This window comes from Crocodylus porosus, unplaced genomic scaffold (genome assembly GCF_001723895.1).
Source record: "Crocodylus porosus isolate Cpor-Errol unplaced genomic scaffold, CroPor_comp1, whole genome shotgun sequence".
Lineage (NCBI taxonomy): Eukaryota > Metazoa > Chordata > Crocodylia > Crocodylidae > Crocodylus > Crocodylus porosus.
The window spans coordinates 116,242,672-116,256,337 of NW_017728886.1; the positions used below are offsets into that span (position 1 = coordinate 116,242,672).

General features: G+C 39.0%; 1 long non-coding RNA gene across 1 annotated transcript in view; it reads right to left on the reverse strand.

The window, feature by feature from the left end:
- LOC109323936 overlaps positions 1-4,079 on the reverse strand; it is a 10,220-nt gene extending 6,141 nt beyond the window's left edge. The window contains exons 1-2 of the long non-coding RNA XR_002104798.1: positions 4,047-4,079; positions 3,926-4,005 (exon numbers count right to left, since the gene is read on the reverse strand). This is a non-coding gene — a long non-coding RNA (uncharacterized LOC109323936). The remainder of the gene's footprint in view (positions 1-3,925; positions 4,006-4,046) is intronic.
- Between the last annotated feature and the right edge of the window lie 9,587 nt (positions 4,080-13,666).

Consider the following 13,666-nt stretch of genomic DNA (forward strand, 5'->3'; position numbering starts at 1 on the left):
TCCCGCCCCAGCTGGGCAAGCAGCAGCAGGGCAGCACCGCTGCGCCCAGATCCTACAAGCCCCACCCCCCCCCCCTCCAAGTAATACGCTCCCCCTGCCCCCACTGGGCAGCTTGTCCCATCCCCAATCCCTCCCTCCCCCACACTCCCTTCCCTCTCCCCTCCCCCAATCCCAACAGACTTACCAGCTGGAGGCAGCTGTCAGCTGCCTGATTAGTCTATGGCCTAATCTCCAAATTGGCTGAATCGTCTTCTGAAGCTTTTCCGAATCTATATGGATGTTTCAAATTGATTCAGAGCTTTTACTTGGTCTCCCAATTCAATTCAGATTCAGTCCCTGAATTGAGTTGAATCTACTCCAAATTGAATCAGCTATTGAGGCTTCACACAGACCTACTGTGTGCATTTCCTTTTTCATCCCAGAGCTCAGGGGCTAAGGCACTCACCTGGAAAACTAAAAATCCTAGACACCACTCACAAAATGGTTTGACCTTGGGCTTTTGCTGCTGACTTTCTATCATAGCATACTAGCCAACACAGCATAAATCAGCCATTACCTAGCCCCCATCCCTGAAATATTCATCTGAAGCTGAGCCACCAATATAGTCATTAGATAAAATTCAGTTCAGAGTAGAAGCTTCTACAACACCTGGAACAAAGGAACCAGCTACAATTGAAGGTGTCCTTCCTCCCAGGCAAGCAGCACCTCATGAGCCACAGACCCCTGACTTGCTCTCACCCCACCTAGCTTTCATAGAACTCCTTCTTATGGCTGCCTAGTAGGGAACCAGCTTTAAAAAGAGCACCAGAGAAGAAACTGGGTATATAGCTGACTCTGGGTAGGGTAGTTAAGGGTACTGTGCTGGGAAGTCAGAAACACTTAGGTTTAATCCCATTTTGGGTAAAGGAAGCTTAGAATCCAGGACTGCCAGTTTCTAGATAAAAACTAACCACTCAGCTATTTTGGGGAAAAGATGGGGGGGCTTTGACTTGTATATTTTTGCCACTCTGTGACTCTAACTGTACGTATGCATCTAAGAACTGAATTCCCTTTGGCACACAAATGCCAAAAATGCCCTGTAAATGACCAAAAAATAGCCACTTAAATGACCTGGGAGAAACAGAATACCACCCAAATTTGCATGCTATTGCTACCGAGATGTCAGCAGTGTATATAGCAGTGGGTCTGAATATAGTTTAGCTGGCAGAGAAGTTGAAGATAAAATATTTAGAGCAAAATATTTAAAAAGCAACATAGGACCTGGCTTGGTGCTAGATATTCATTTTAGCTGATCTGTTTAAAGTAGAAGATAGTCAACATTCATGAAACTAGCACCACACTTTTAAAAACAAATTGAAAGTACATGACTGCTATTAAATACAAATGGTAGGCAACCAGAAACTATGGTGACTTATTGCACTATAAAACTGAGATACATAGATGATTCTTAATAGTTTCTGAGACCTTCGTAGTTTATTCACTATTAAAACATTAATTGAAAACACATGTAGAAAATAAAACAAATGTCACCAATTGTTTTTAATATTGGCACACATAAAACCAATTGTTTTCCAGTCATTATTGACCTGTCTCCTCTCCGCATCTGAATATTAAGATCTGACTTCCAAATTGATTTATCACAGGCTTTTTGCATAGAGATACCATAAGCAGTATCAATCAAAATTGATTAATAACTAGAAGGATCTTCCTTCATCTTATCAGCTGTTTAGATGTCTTCAAAGGAAAAGTTACACAGAACCTGATAAGGCCTCTTATCACCTGGTTGTGATTACAAATGTTTTTAATAATTTCTCAATACATAATTGAGAAATTACATATTGATTTGCTGCTTTGTGTTTAATCTGACTACTCATTCAGAGAGATATGAAGTATACAGCATTAAGAAGCTGTTTTAATACCAGTGAGAAGAAACAGCAGGCACTTGAAAAGAGAAAATTATTATTTTCCAAAGGAAAATCTGACCTCAGTTCATTAAACTACATATAGTCAAAACTCCTATTTCTCAGCTCCTGACATGACCTGATTGCTGGAAAATCTAGGATAAATGTTTGGAACTAAAATGTAATTACAAAACAAAAAAGGTGCCTTGGACAAGGTCTATGTATTATCTCATCACTATTCTATTCACACCATAGTCATAAAGATAAAAGGGAGAGAATTGTAATACAAGGAGAATAGGAAATAAAAGCAGAGAAAGAGACAAAAGATTCTCAACTGATGTAAATGTTGTGTAGCTATATGTAGGTCAAAGGAGTCACTTTGATTTACATCATATGAAGATTTCTCCCATTACATTTGGACGCTATACTCATATGAACTTCTACTAAGCTGTTACACAAATTGCTATTGACACGACATGCATTACAGTTTTTCAGCACACATTATTGACAAATGTTTTCCATAGCACATAAGCAATTTTATATGTTCTGGCTAGCAAGGAAAAATAGTTTTTAAGTGTTTTGCTTTAATGCTGAAAGTAGTGTAAAGGAGAAATGCCGACAGTCATCCACCCAACCAGTGACACCTCAGTTTTTGGGTTGCTTTGATTTGGCTTGATTTTTGGTTGCTGCTTTGCCTGAATAAAAACAGCTGCAGTTTTCATAATATTTAATTGAGCTGATCCTTGAAGGAGATGAGCAGCCATATCCCCCATTTCCTTGCCTGTGCTGGTGACGAAGTGTACCTAAGTACCTAAGATGGTAAATCCAGTGATTTATAACCAACACTTTCTAAGGTGCTAATTTTGGATGGAGCATGTCTTTAGAGGTCCAGAGGGATTGCAGCTCTGGAAGAAATCAATGGGCCTAGCATCCTGAAAAATCAAGCAAGGAGTCTCATGTTATGTATGTAAAAGTTAAGGCATCCACAAGTCAGAAAGCAAATCCTACATATTTCTCACAAGGTTATTTTAAAAAGCAACTAACTTTTAACAGTAGGGAAAGAAACACTTTGTTTTGTTAATTAAGTTGTTTGATGATACATGTATGGAACAAGATGTAGGCCAATTTTAGAACTTGTTTTGTTCAGCAGGGTATTGGATTTTTTCTCTGTCTGATGACACTTACAACATGCTAATAGATGGGGCTGAGGCATTTTAAGTAAAAGGAAAAGCAGTAATTTGAAAATAGTGGGCCAAACACTCTGTATTGGACTCCTTTTTCTTCTTTGTTGGCAGATAACTTCCAGCATGTTCCCTCCGTAATGAGGCAGTTCAAGAGAAGCTTCAGCTGCTGCTGAGCTCAAATAGCCCAGATCAATGGTGCACTGAGAGATGTATCTCAGGAGAAAGAAGCCTTGGCTGGAGCAGGACTCATAGGTACTGTTACAAGTGAGCATACCTCAGGGACAAAGAAACAAAACCCCCAGGATTTTATTCATTTATTTATTTTTTTTACAAATTAGCTAAATTTCCTGTGTGCAGAACTGCAAGAATTTAATTCATTATGATATGAATGGCATCCCCCCTAAAACCTTGAATGAAAATCACAGTTTTGACACATTTTCTTTTTTGAGATGGGATTGGAGAGGTGCTCATGGCCATTCTTTATATTTTCTGCTTATCCCACAAAGAAACTATACCTCATGTGCCATCAATAGTCGTTTCACTGACAACAGAATATTATAGTTCCACAGATGTCATTACAATTCTTAGTGTGCCAGATTCTGCTGCCATGCACTGATGTAAATTCCTAGCGATTCCATTACAATCAACAGAATTACTCCTGCTATTAACAGGTGTAATTTAGGACACTAAGAGCCTTGTTACATGGTAATCTTGGGTGATTTCTGGAGCTCTCAACCCCTGCATTGTCTACACATTAACACTTTGAAATGGTTTTAAGCAGTTCTTATGTGACTCAAAGTTAGGCCACTCTGGAGCAGCTTTATCTCTGATCTGCACTACCTATTCCATTAAGGTGTGGCCACTCCCCACAGATGTGCCACTCAAGTTGAAGACCTCCAGTATCTCAGGATCTCTCACACCTGGGCTTATAAAGGAGAAATAGAAGCCTGCCCTCGCTCACTAGCCTTCTAGTGGTAACTCACAGCTACAGCTCTTAGTCCTGTCCTGCTCACCAGGCTTTTTGTGACAAGTCACAGCTGTGCAGGTAGGGAAGAGACAATCAGAGAAGATGTCAATGTAAAGAAGTTTTCTTCTTAATTCCCCTTTCAAATAGTGCCTTTATCAATTTCTGGTATAAACTGTGATGGTTCTTGGCTTATTTCATAATCTAAGGAAGTCAAGGAACTGCAATGATAACACACCCAAGGAAGGAGTAAACACTGTTAAAACATCATCATATTTATGACAGATTGTAATGGCTCTCTGGTCTATTATGCCAATAATACAGGCAATGAGAGTCCAAGATCTTCTGGCTAAAGAAACCCCAAGCAAGCAGTAAAACCACAGCATATAATGGCTGTACAGGAGCCTTTAGAGTTTATCATGTCAGAAGTCAGTATATTTAATTGTCCATTTTCCAATTTTAAAATGTCTGTGAATAAGTATATGTTCTACAGATTAACAGCCTTGAAAAACCATTACTGTAACCGTGTCAGTAAACTCAAGACTAAGTAGGATGAATTCATATATAAACATTATTCTTGAAGAGTAAAATTCCCCTGCAAAGGGAAGATACGTAGAATGAGATTATTACAAATGCATTGCATTTGTAAGTAGTGCAGAAATATTCTGTATTTTATTTTGCCTTAACTACAGCTGTACCAGTGTCCTATACACAGTTCTGTACATAATATCTTACCCTTTCTCCCCCTTTTTAAGTGCACCCACAAAATTACACACACCCAGAAATGTGTGAGAAAGGAAAACCACAACACACCTCATTAAAATATTCAAGTCTTTGACAAGTTCGCAAAAGTGGAACTGCCACAGCTGTTCAGTTCTAAACTCTACATTTAATCCTCCTTGCTGACCTTTTCTGGTTTATGGCTTCCTTAAAGTAATAATATTTTGCAAATACAATTTGTTTTTCTTCAAATAGCACAGTCTGCTTTCCAAACACTAAAACAAGCAGGAGTTGTACATATAGACAATATCCTGAGTAAATTACTAGCTCTTTAGAGGAGAAAGTGTTGTCTCAAATTATTGAGCACCAAGTAATTTTAGCTCAAGAGTTACTAAAATGATATAGTCAAGAAAAGGAAGATGGGGTTGTTCTAATCCTGGCAATTGCCTCTCATGAAGCCATTAAAGGGACATGATTCCTACTATTTTAGTAACATTGCGTTTTTGCTCTCCCATTAGGGTACATCCCAGTTAAAGACAAGCAAAATAATCAGCAATGTGTTAAAAATTCTGAATTCATTATCAAAGAACAAGGAATCAAAAGCATAGCACAAAAAATGGTTTATTCAATTACCGTCTTTTTTGTATGTCTCTCTGTGGAGAGCTTCAGTAGAGATTACATGGTCAGCATAGGTTTGCTCTTGACTGGAACCAAACTACGTTGTTCTCAAACTAGATATTTCTGTTTTAGGATATTTTTACACTGCAGTCAAGGCTGTGAATGGCTTATGCAGAAATACCCTTACTAGTTTTAAACTCAGCATCACTTACACTGAGAGCAGTGTAACCATGGCAACACAGAGGGCCGCATTGGCTAGCTGTCTGAGTACTTACCCAGCATTTCAGGAACGCACTCTGGCCTCCACTAACCTCCATACTTAGCTTTGGCCTCACAACCTATGACTACAGTATGCAGATACCTTTCTGTGTGTCATGGATAACTAATTCAGTTTATCACTGAGCAAAGATTTTCATTAAGGACTGGGGAAGCTTGTGTGATACTTCATGCAAAGCTGAAGCAGTTTACAAATGACAAATGTGCATATTCTTATGTGAAACCAAACCAAAGCATTTAAATCAGTTACTTCAAAGAAGTCTTTCACAGACCTGCCCTGAACAGGAAAATTACTGATTATTAAGAATCTTAAATCCAAACTAATGTCCACTATTTCCCTCTGCTTATCTATGTGGTCTCTTCAAGTACACATGATCTAAACAATTTGGTGTTTCACAACTCCAAATATTTTTAATATTAAAGAAACTTGTAGTATTCTTAATTATGACAGCATTTAAGTAACGCTTTCAATTCATTCCAGCAAAAAATGAAAACATCATGTCATTGTCCCATACTGAAATCCCGGTGATGTAATCTGAAGTGAAATGTTGCTTCCCCGGGGTACTGTGCTGGGCACTCTGGTTTTGTAGTAATCTAGCTGCAGATTATTTCAGAATTGAACACGATGAGATGCAATGAGTTGTACTAGAAAGGAAAGAGACAGTTGATCACTTAACTTGGAGCTCTCTTATAACCCTTGCTTTCTATTACTGCATAGAAGGAGGAAAGAGATTTCTTTCATGCTTGGCTGCACTCAGAATTAACTGTTGACATCTTTTTATTAACAAAGCCCATTTGTAGGTGGGCCTTTCTAGCATCTTTAGCATACACATGTGGTCTTTGTTCTATTGTTGGAAAATTCTCAAAGCATCCTTATAGTTAAAAGCCCAATTATGTGTTTTATTCAGTCCATTTGCCTTTTTGTTTCAGCAGGATTTAATACGATTTGCAATTCTGTTTCAAATAAGTCCAAAAAAGTTGCTGTTTATACAAGTATTGTAGCTCTCAAAATAAAGCTTTTTTTAACCTTATTTCATTTTTAAAGGACATCTATAAACTTAAGTATTCAATGAAGTCATTGTTCTTTCTTCTTAATAACTAAATATTTGCCTGTTGTCTTTCTCAGTTCAGTAAGGAAAGCATTTGAACTTCGACAGATTACTAACACCACAATTAATATATATATTTATGCTTAAATGGTTTTTATGTTTGTGAATGGTGTAGCATCTGAAAAGGTTTGCTTTCTTGGGACAAAGACCATGTTCAGAACAAATTGGTTTCTTGTACCTAAGGTCCTATGCTTTGAGGAAACACATTTCTGAATTGTTGACCAATTGATTCTTAGTTTTATGATTTAGCATTTGTTGTATTGTGCAGCTTGTAACTGAAGATTCCCATTACATGTTTTATATAAAGCACCAAGCTATATACCTTGTTCTTGATTATTCTAATAACCAAGGCTTAGATGCATTTTCCAAAACAGTACAAGAATGTTTTATGGGCAAAGTGTTCTGATACTTGACACTTTACAGAAACATAGCCTTCCTGAAATTGCTTTAATTAGCCTATCTGATTTAATAAAATAATCAACAAATACAAGCCATAAGTATATGTTGTTATATTCTCCAACCATGATTTGTATAAAAAATATTACACATACCAGTAAAGTTTAAAAAACCCACAAGTGATTTTGTAATAATCTAACATTATAGCAATAAGTTATACTATTTCAATTTAGTACCATTATGCACTAATATTGAGGCTTTCCCCTATAGTTCAAAGGGCCTTTCTGATAAATATGTTGGTCTATATAGACAAGTAATAAAGAAAGACAAATCAGCAAAAGAAAAAGAGAATAGAGAACTACACTTACAACAATGACCATCTCAAATGGCATTCTTTTTTCTTTTAAATTTGAACCTTATTAATTCATTCAAAAAACATATACCCTAAAGCCGGCTTCTAAGTGGTGATATGAACTAGACTCTTTATACACTGTGTAACATGTTGTGCATGAGGTCAATTTATTCTCTGTTATTTTAATTAATACTAGACATGCATTGCTGCTTTGGTATGTCTGTCTACAAGCAATGTATAGCGTATAAGTGCTTTTACTATATTATATAAATCACCCTATATTGATGCTACCATGTAAAATACAATGTGAAGAAGCAAACTGGTTTCCTGGCAAAAGGGAGGAGGAAATAGTGTAAGGACAATATTCTTATTGTTATCAATGCATAGAGCTTTATCGTAGTCCTACAGTAATTTATGTTTTACTTTAAAGTCTCCATTCCTGGATGTTGTTTACTATGGAAGAAATTCAAATTCTTTAAAAGAAAAATAAAAGTAATCAACCATCCATCATGCTTACTGAAAAAGTTTGAAAATGTGACTAAAGTGTAATCTAACAGCCCCAAAGCCAAATAAAAACTCACAAAGAATAGATTTTCTTCCAGAAGTTATGATTTTTAAATTGATCTCACAATATTTAGAGGTCTGACTCATGACTTATGAAGAGATAAGGTTACTAATAATATATTCTTACTCTTTTCATTTTATTGCAATGTAAATTATTTGGTATTGAGACAGAGGTGTTACCAAAAATGTTCTTGGTCATAACATAACAGTAATTTAGGACTGTCAGAAGCAGGAATCATGATAGAGGGAAAGGGCACATTTCAACCCCTGTCTGCTAAAAGCAAAGGAAAACCTCCTTTTCATTCTTGGCTAGTGTTAGTAAACTCTCTTCCTCCCCAGCTGGTGGTGTAGTGAGCAGCACCCCCACTTTTCATTCAGCTTCAAGTGGGAAGAAACACACTGCACCCTGTGTTTGGCTCTGAAGTTGCCAGAGACTTCTTTATTTTAACAGCAGCTGCTGGGGAGGACCTCAAGCCTCTCCCCCTACAAACTACTAAAGCAAGCATTTATAGGTTTCAACTTAGTCACATGACATAAGATACAACAAGTAGAAAAATACTAACTTGAACTAGAAAGTTTCAGGAGGGTATAAACTGTGGCCTGACCTTTTGACCCTTGACCTACTTTGTGTTGTGGTAAATTTACAGTGCACCTCTTAAACAAAATGGAAGCCTGGGGCTCTTAAACAATATGGAGGCAAGGGGGTTTCCAAACAAAATGAAGACCTGGGGTTTCCTCCTCTTCCACACTCCCCCCTTTTGTACTTATAGTACAACTGATAAGATTTTTGTAACCATGTGTAGGACAACAGACTGTCAGTGGGCTAATGGGAGAATAGCCTGACTTACGCATCCTTCGAGGCACAGTGAGATTTGTTCTTAGGTAGAGTATCTTCCAGTGCTCCCCTCAGAATAACTGTGAGACTAACTCAATTAACCCAGCACATTAGACATATCTGTTGCATCTCTTGCGGGATGTATTGAGGTTACAGTTGCGTAGCAGCAAAAGGAGTACATGTAGGAAGAGAATAAACCCAAGGATCATACTTGTGATGTAAAATAATTTGGCCCCAAGTCCACCAAACCAGTCCCAGAGACTCCATTGATCAGTTTGGTGCAGCGTAGCAGCTTCTTTTTCAATAATTTTGGCCTGGTTCCCAATGGCATAAGAAGCATCCAGTATATAAACACAACATTCGGTTTTTATCAAAGCACACACACCTCCTTTGCTAGCTAATATATAACTTAAGGCAAGTCGGTTTTGTAGAGTCATTTGTCTCATTTCTTTCATTTCTTTACTTATTTCATGGAAACCAGTGGCAGTAGCATTAGTTATTTTCTTTAGGGATGCTGCAGCCTTCTTTATTTTGGCTATAGCTAAGCCTGTGCCATAGTTGGGAAACATGGCCCCAAAACCTTTGATTTTCTGTAATTTTGTGAGCATTTTGAATTCTTCCTTTAGGCAGGTGGGATCTAATAGTGAAGGCAGGATATGCTACAGAGATATAGCATGTTCCCCTCCAACCAGAAGGGAGATTTTTATAGGCTATCTGCACGTGTAAAATAGTGACCAGCTAGTGCAGTAAACCCACTGCTATCAATATTATTACAGTGTGGATGTGACATCCATTGCGAATAGTAACCTGAAAATCCAACTGAATGGGGAGAGTAATTGGGTATCCAAGAACTGTTAGAGAGCCAAGCACCATTTACCTTAAATTCCACTTCACACTTACTGATTCCTACTGCAATACCAGATCCATTACAAGTCCAACAGAACTTTCCAGGGGTGGCATACGCTAGTCATACATAGTCAGCTCAGCTACAATTTATATCTTGCCAAGTTTCATTTCCCTTGAAATCTAAATAATAAAGAGCTGACATTTGGGTTGCATTTAAGGGTACCAGTATCATGGGTATTCCTCCAGTGGAATGGATAGGGACATAACCACATATCCATCAGTGAGAGACATTCAAATCTATCCTATTTTGGTTAACTAAAGACAAAAAACATTCCCATGTACCAGGTTTAAAAGTCCAAAACAAATAGTCAATAGGAAGCACATTATAGAATGTTTGGTTATTAATGGCTCTTTTCTTGAAGTCTTAATCTTTAACCCTTGGTTTCATCAGGAGGAACAATCTTTTTGCAGTGCAACCCGTGGATCCAGGTAGGCAGTCCTTGGCACTTTACTGCTGTGTTGGTGGTGAGAAGAAATTGAAACGGACCTTTTCAGTGAGGTTCCAATGCTGATTTTCTTTGGTGGATTTTCACATAAACGCAATTTCCTGGCTGCAAGGAGTGGCAGGCTTCTTCAGGCTGCCCAGGTAGAGCTTCCTGGACCTGTGAATGAAAGATCTTAACACATTTCATTAATTCATGACAATATTGTATTACAAGATCATCAGCTAAGTGGATGTTAATCTGAGAAGGTGGTATAGGTGGGGAAGATGGAAGTCGCATAGGTCTCCCTATCAGGACTTCATGTGGGCTGAGTCCAGTTTTCCTATTTGGAGTGGATCTCATGCTCATTAACACCAATGGTAGAGCATCTGGCCATTTCAAACCAGTCTCAGCACAGATTTTTGCTAGTTTATTATTCAGTATCCTGTTTTGTCTCTCTATGGCATCTGCCAACTGTGGATGATAAGGGCAATGAAAGTTCTGCTGAAACTGCAGAGCTTTGCATATCTCTTGCATAATTTGCCCAGTAAAATGAGGTCCCCTGTCACTATTAATGGTGAACGGGATTCCAAATCACGTGATAAAATCCCTTAAAAGGATTTTAGTGACAGCTTTAGTATCAGCTTCTGCCACTGGGTAGGCTTCAATCCAACTTGAAAACATGCAAACTATAACAAGTACATATTGATATTTACAACATTTTGGCATTTGTATAATATCAATCTGAATATTTACAAATGGTCCCCAAGGTGGGGGGATGCACCCACCTTTCTTAGTTTTAACAGTTTTGCCTATGTTATGGGTTTGACACACAGGACATGCCTGGCAGTAGCGCTGAGCGATGGAAGGAAAATTTGGAGCATACCAATCAGTTTGAATAGCTGCAAGCATCCCCCCTTTGTTCACATGGACCACTCTGTGATACATATGAGCAAGCTCCAGCCCTTTAAGAACAAAATGAGAAAAACCTTGGGACTTACCACTCCTGCAGTGGCCTCAGGGCTTTGGGGAGCTCATGCAAAACCCTCCACTGCCTCCAGTAGCAGGCAGTGGGGATTGCCCCCTGCTGGGTAGGAATGGTGAGTCTGGGATTTTTCTTGTTTTTAGTTTAAGGGCCAGAGTTGCAGCGGGCAAGGCAGCCATGGGGGGGGGAGTCATGGGACAGCAGGAGGGGTGGTTGGGGGCTTATGCAGAGCCCCCCCATGCACCATGGGGCAGTGGGGGGGCAGCGGGGATTACCCCTCACCCAGCAGCACCCGCTGAGTTGGGGCTTTTTTTCCCTAAGTGCCAGGAGCTGGGGTGGGTGGGGCAGTCATTGCTAGGCTGGGAGAGCTTGCAGGGGATGGGCCTGGCCTGGGTGACTCAGAGATTCAGCCGAATCAATTCCAGACAATGATTCAAATCATCGAATCATATCACTGCCCCCTGAATCAGCTGAATCTGAATCTGAAGCATATACTAGCTGCTTTGCTCAAGCCTACTGGATATGAAGAAAGATGTTAACAAACTGCACAAAGTCCAGAGGAGAGCAAAACAAATTATTAAAACACCCCCACATGACATATGACACATGAAGGAGGAACTGAGATTATTTAGTTGAGAGAAGAAAAGATTGAAGGATTTAAAAACAGTCTACAAATATATATATCTATAAAAGAGTTGTTAAAAAGGAAATGGTGATTAATTGTTCTGCCTCCAGAAGGGACAGGACAAGAAATAATAGCTAAAATTGTTCCTGGGGAGATTTCAGTTGGATATTAAGAAGACCTTTTTAACTATAAGGGTGGCACAGCACTGGAACAGATCACCTAGAGAAGTTGGGGATTCTCTAGTACTGAAAATATTTAAGTAGTTTAGACATGAACTTGTTTGGGAAGATTTTGACTACAATTCTAAGTGAGTACAGTACATTTTAGACATTGTGTGATAGCTTTAAACTAGATAGCAAGCTACAGAGGTGTGTAAGTAACTATTCTGTTGTCCAGGACAAAAGGGAGAAGGGGAGGGGAAGGGAGAGGGAGTATGTTGTGCTGAGGTGGGTAGCATGGGACTTTCCAAATAAGTCTTACTTAGACCCAAAGACCCCAGCTATTGTTTCTCACTGCACTCTGTCTGCAGCAGCCAGCACAACAGAGAGCAGGGCTTTGGCAGTAGGTACAGGTTTCCCCTGCTGATGATGCAGTGCAGGCTCCCCGCACATTGACTTCAGCAACCCCATGGGACAAAGGCATCTTAGGGCCACCATTCTAAAACTGCACCCAGGGCAAGTGCCCTGCTTGCCCCTGTCCACTCCAATTATGCTACTGGTTAGCTAGCCATAATAGTGTGGAACTCCAGACAGGCTTATGTACCTCATAGAGCATACAGCTTTGGAGCACTCATGTAGTTAAGCTGAGTAGCACATAGTGGAGGAAAGACATGGCCAAAATGTCACCAAGGTACACTCAGAGGTTTCTAGAGTTCTTCTCTATGGTGCAAACATCTGAATGAGCTCTCAGGCAACAGCATTCTCTGGTTAGAGAGGCAAGCAGCAGCAGAGAAAAGACTTCTATCGCAGGCACATAGGAAGACCTATCCATTATCTTTGGTGGTAGAATGTTTCTGATTTTCTACACTGTTGGCTGCTCTGACCATGAAAAAGCAGGACTTCTAGGGTAACAATGCAATGTGAGGTAGTGAGAATCAAAGGTTATTGAGGACAGTAGCTAAGTATTAACACCACAGTATATTTACAATCTTTGAAGTGGGTATTTTAGTTCTTTTGTTTTCTTTACTGACACTGAGCATAATTGATATGTAGATGTAGTTTGTAGGTTTCTCTTACAGAATGCCACTTCAGCTTTCTGGCTTGTTCTGAGCCTTGCCACACCCATGCAATGAGTGTGCTAGGTCTCTGCCAATACTTAGAAGGAAAAATAAATGCACAAAATGGGAAGGGGTACAGGCAAGAAGGGGTCTTCTGTTATATCAATGTCTGGAAGGGAAATGTACAAAGGGGGCTTTCTGCTATAATATCTGTTTGAAGAAAATTAGCTGCTTTCATTTTAATTTCATTTTTCCTGTCATGTGTTTGTTCAGGTAATGTGGCAGTGGACTTTCTCCTTCTAATGAATCCCCTTCTCTCCAAACTATTAAATGGACAACTATTTGGATTGCAGATTAATTAGCACTGATACATGTCATATGCTATGTATCTATCTTGTAGTTGCAAAGTCAACAACTTTTTAACTAAATTTTTGACAGCTGATTTTACAGCTCCTAATACATCTAATAGACATGTTTGACAACAACCAAAATGATGTCACCTAGCTAATTTCCTTGCATTCACAAACTCATTGATAGTTTCCAAATGCATAGCTGTTTTGTTTTTCAAGTTTTTTGGGATGGTTGTTTGCTTT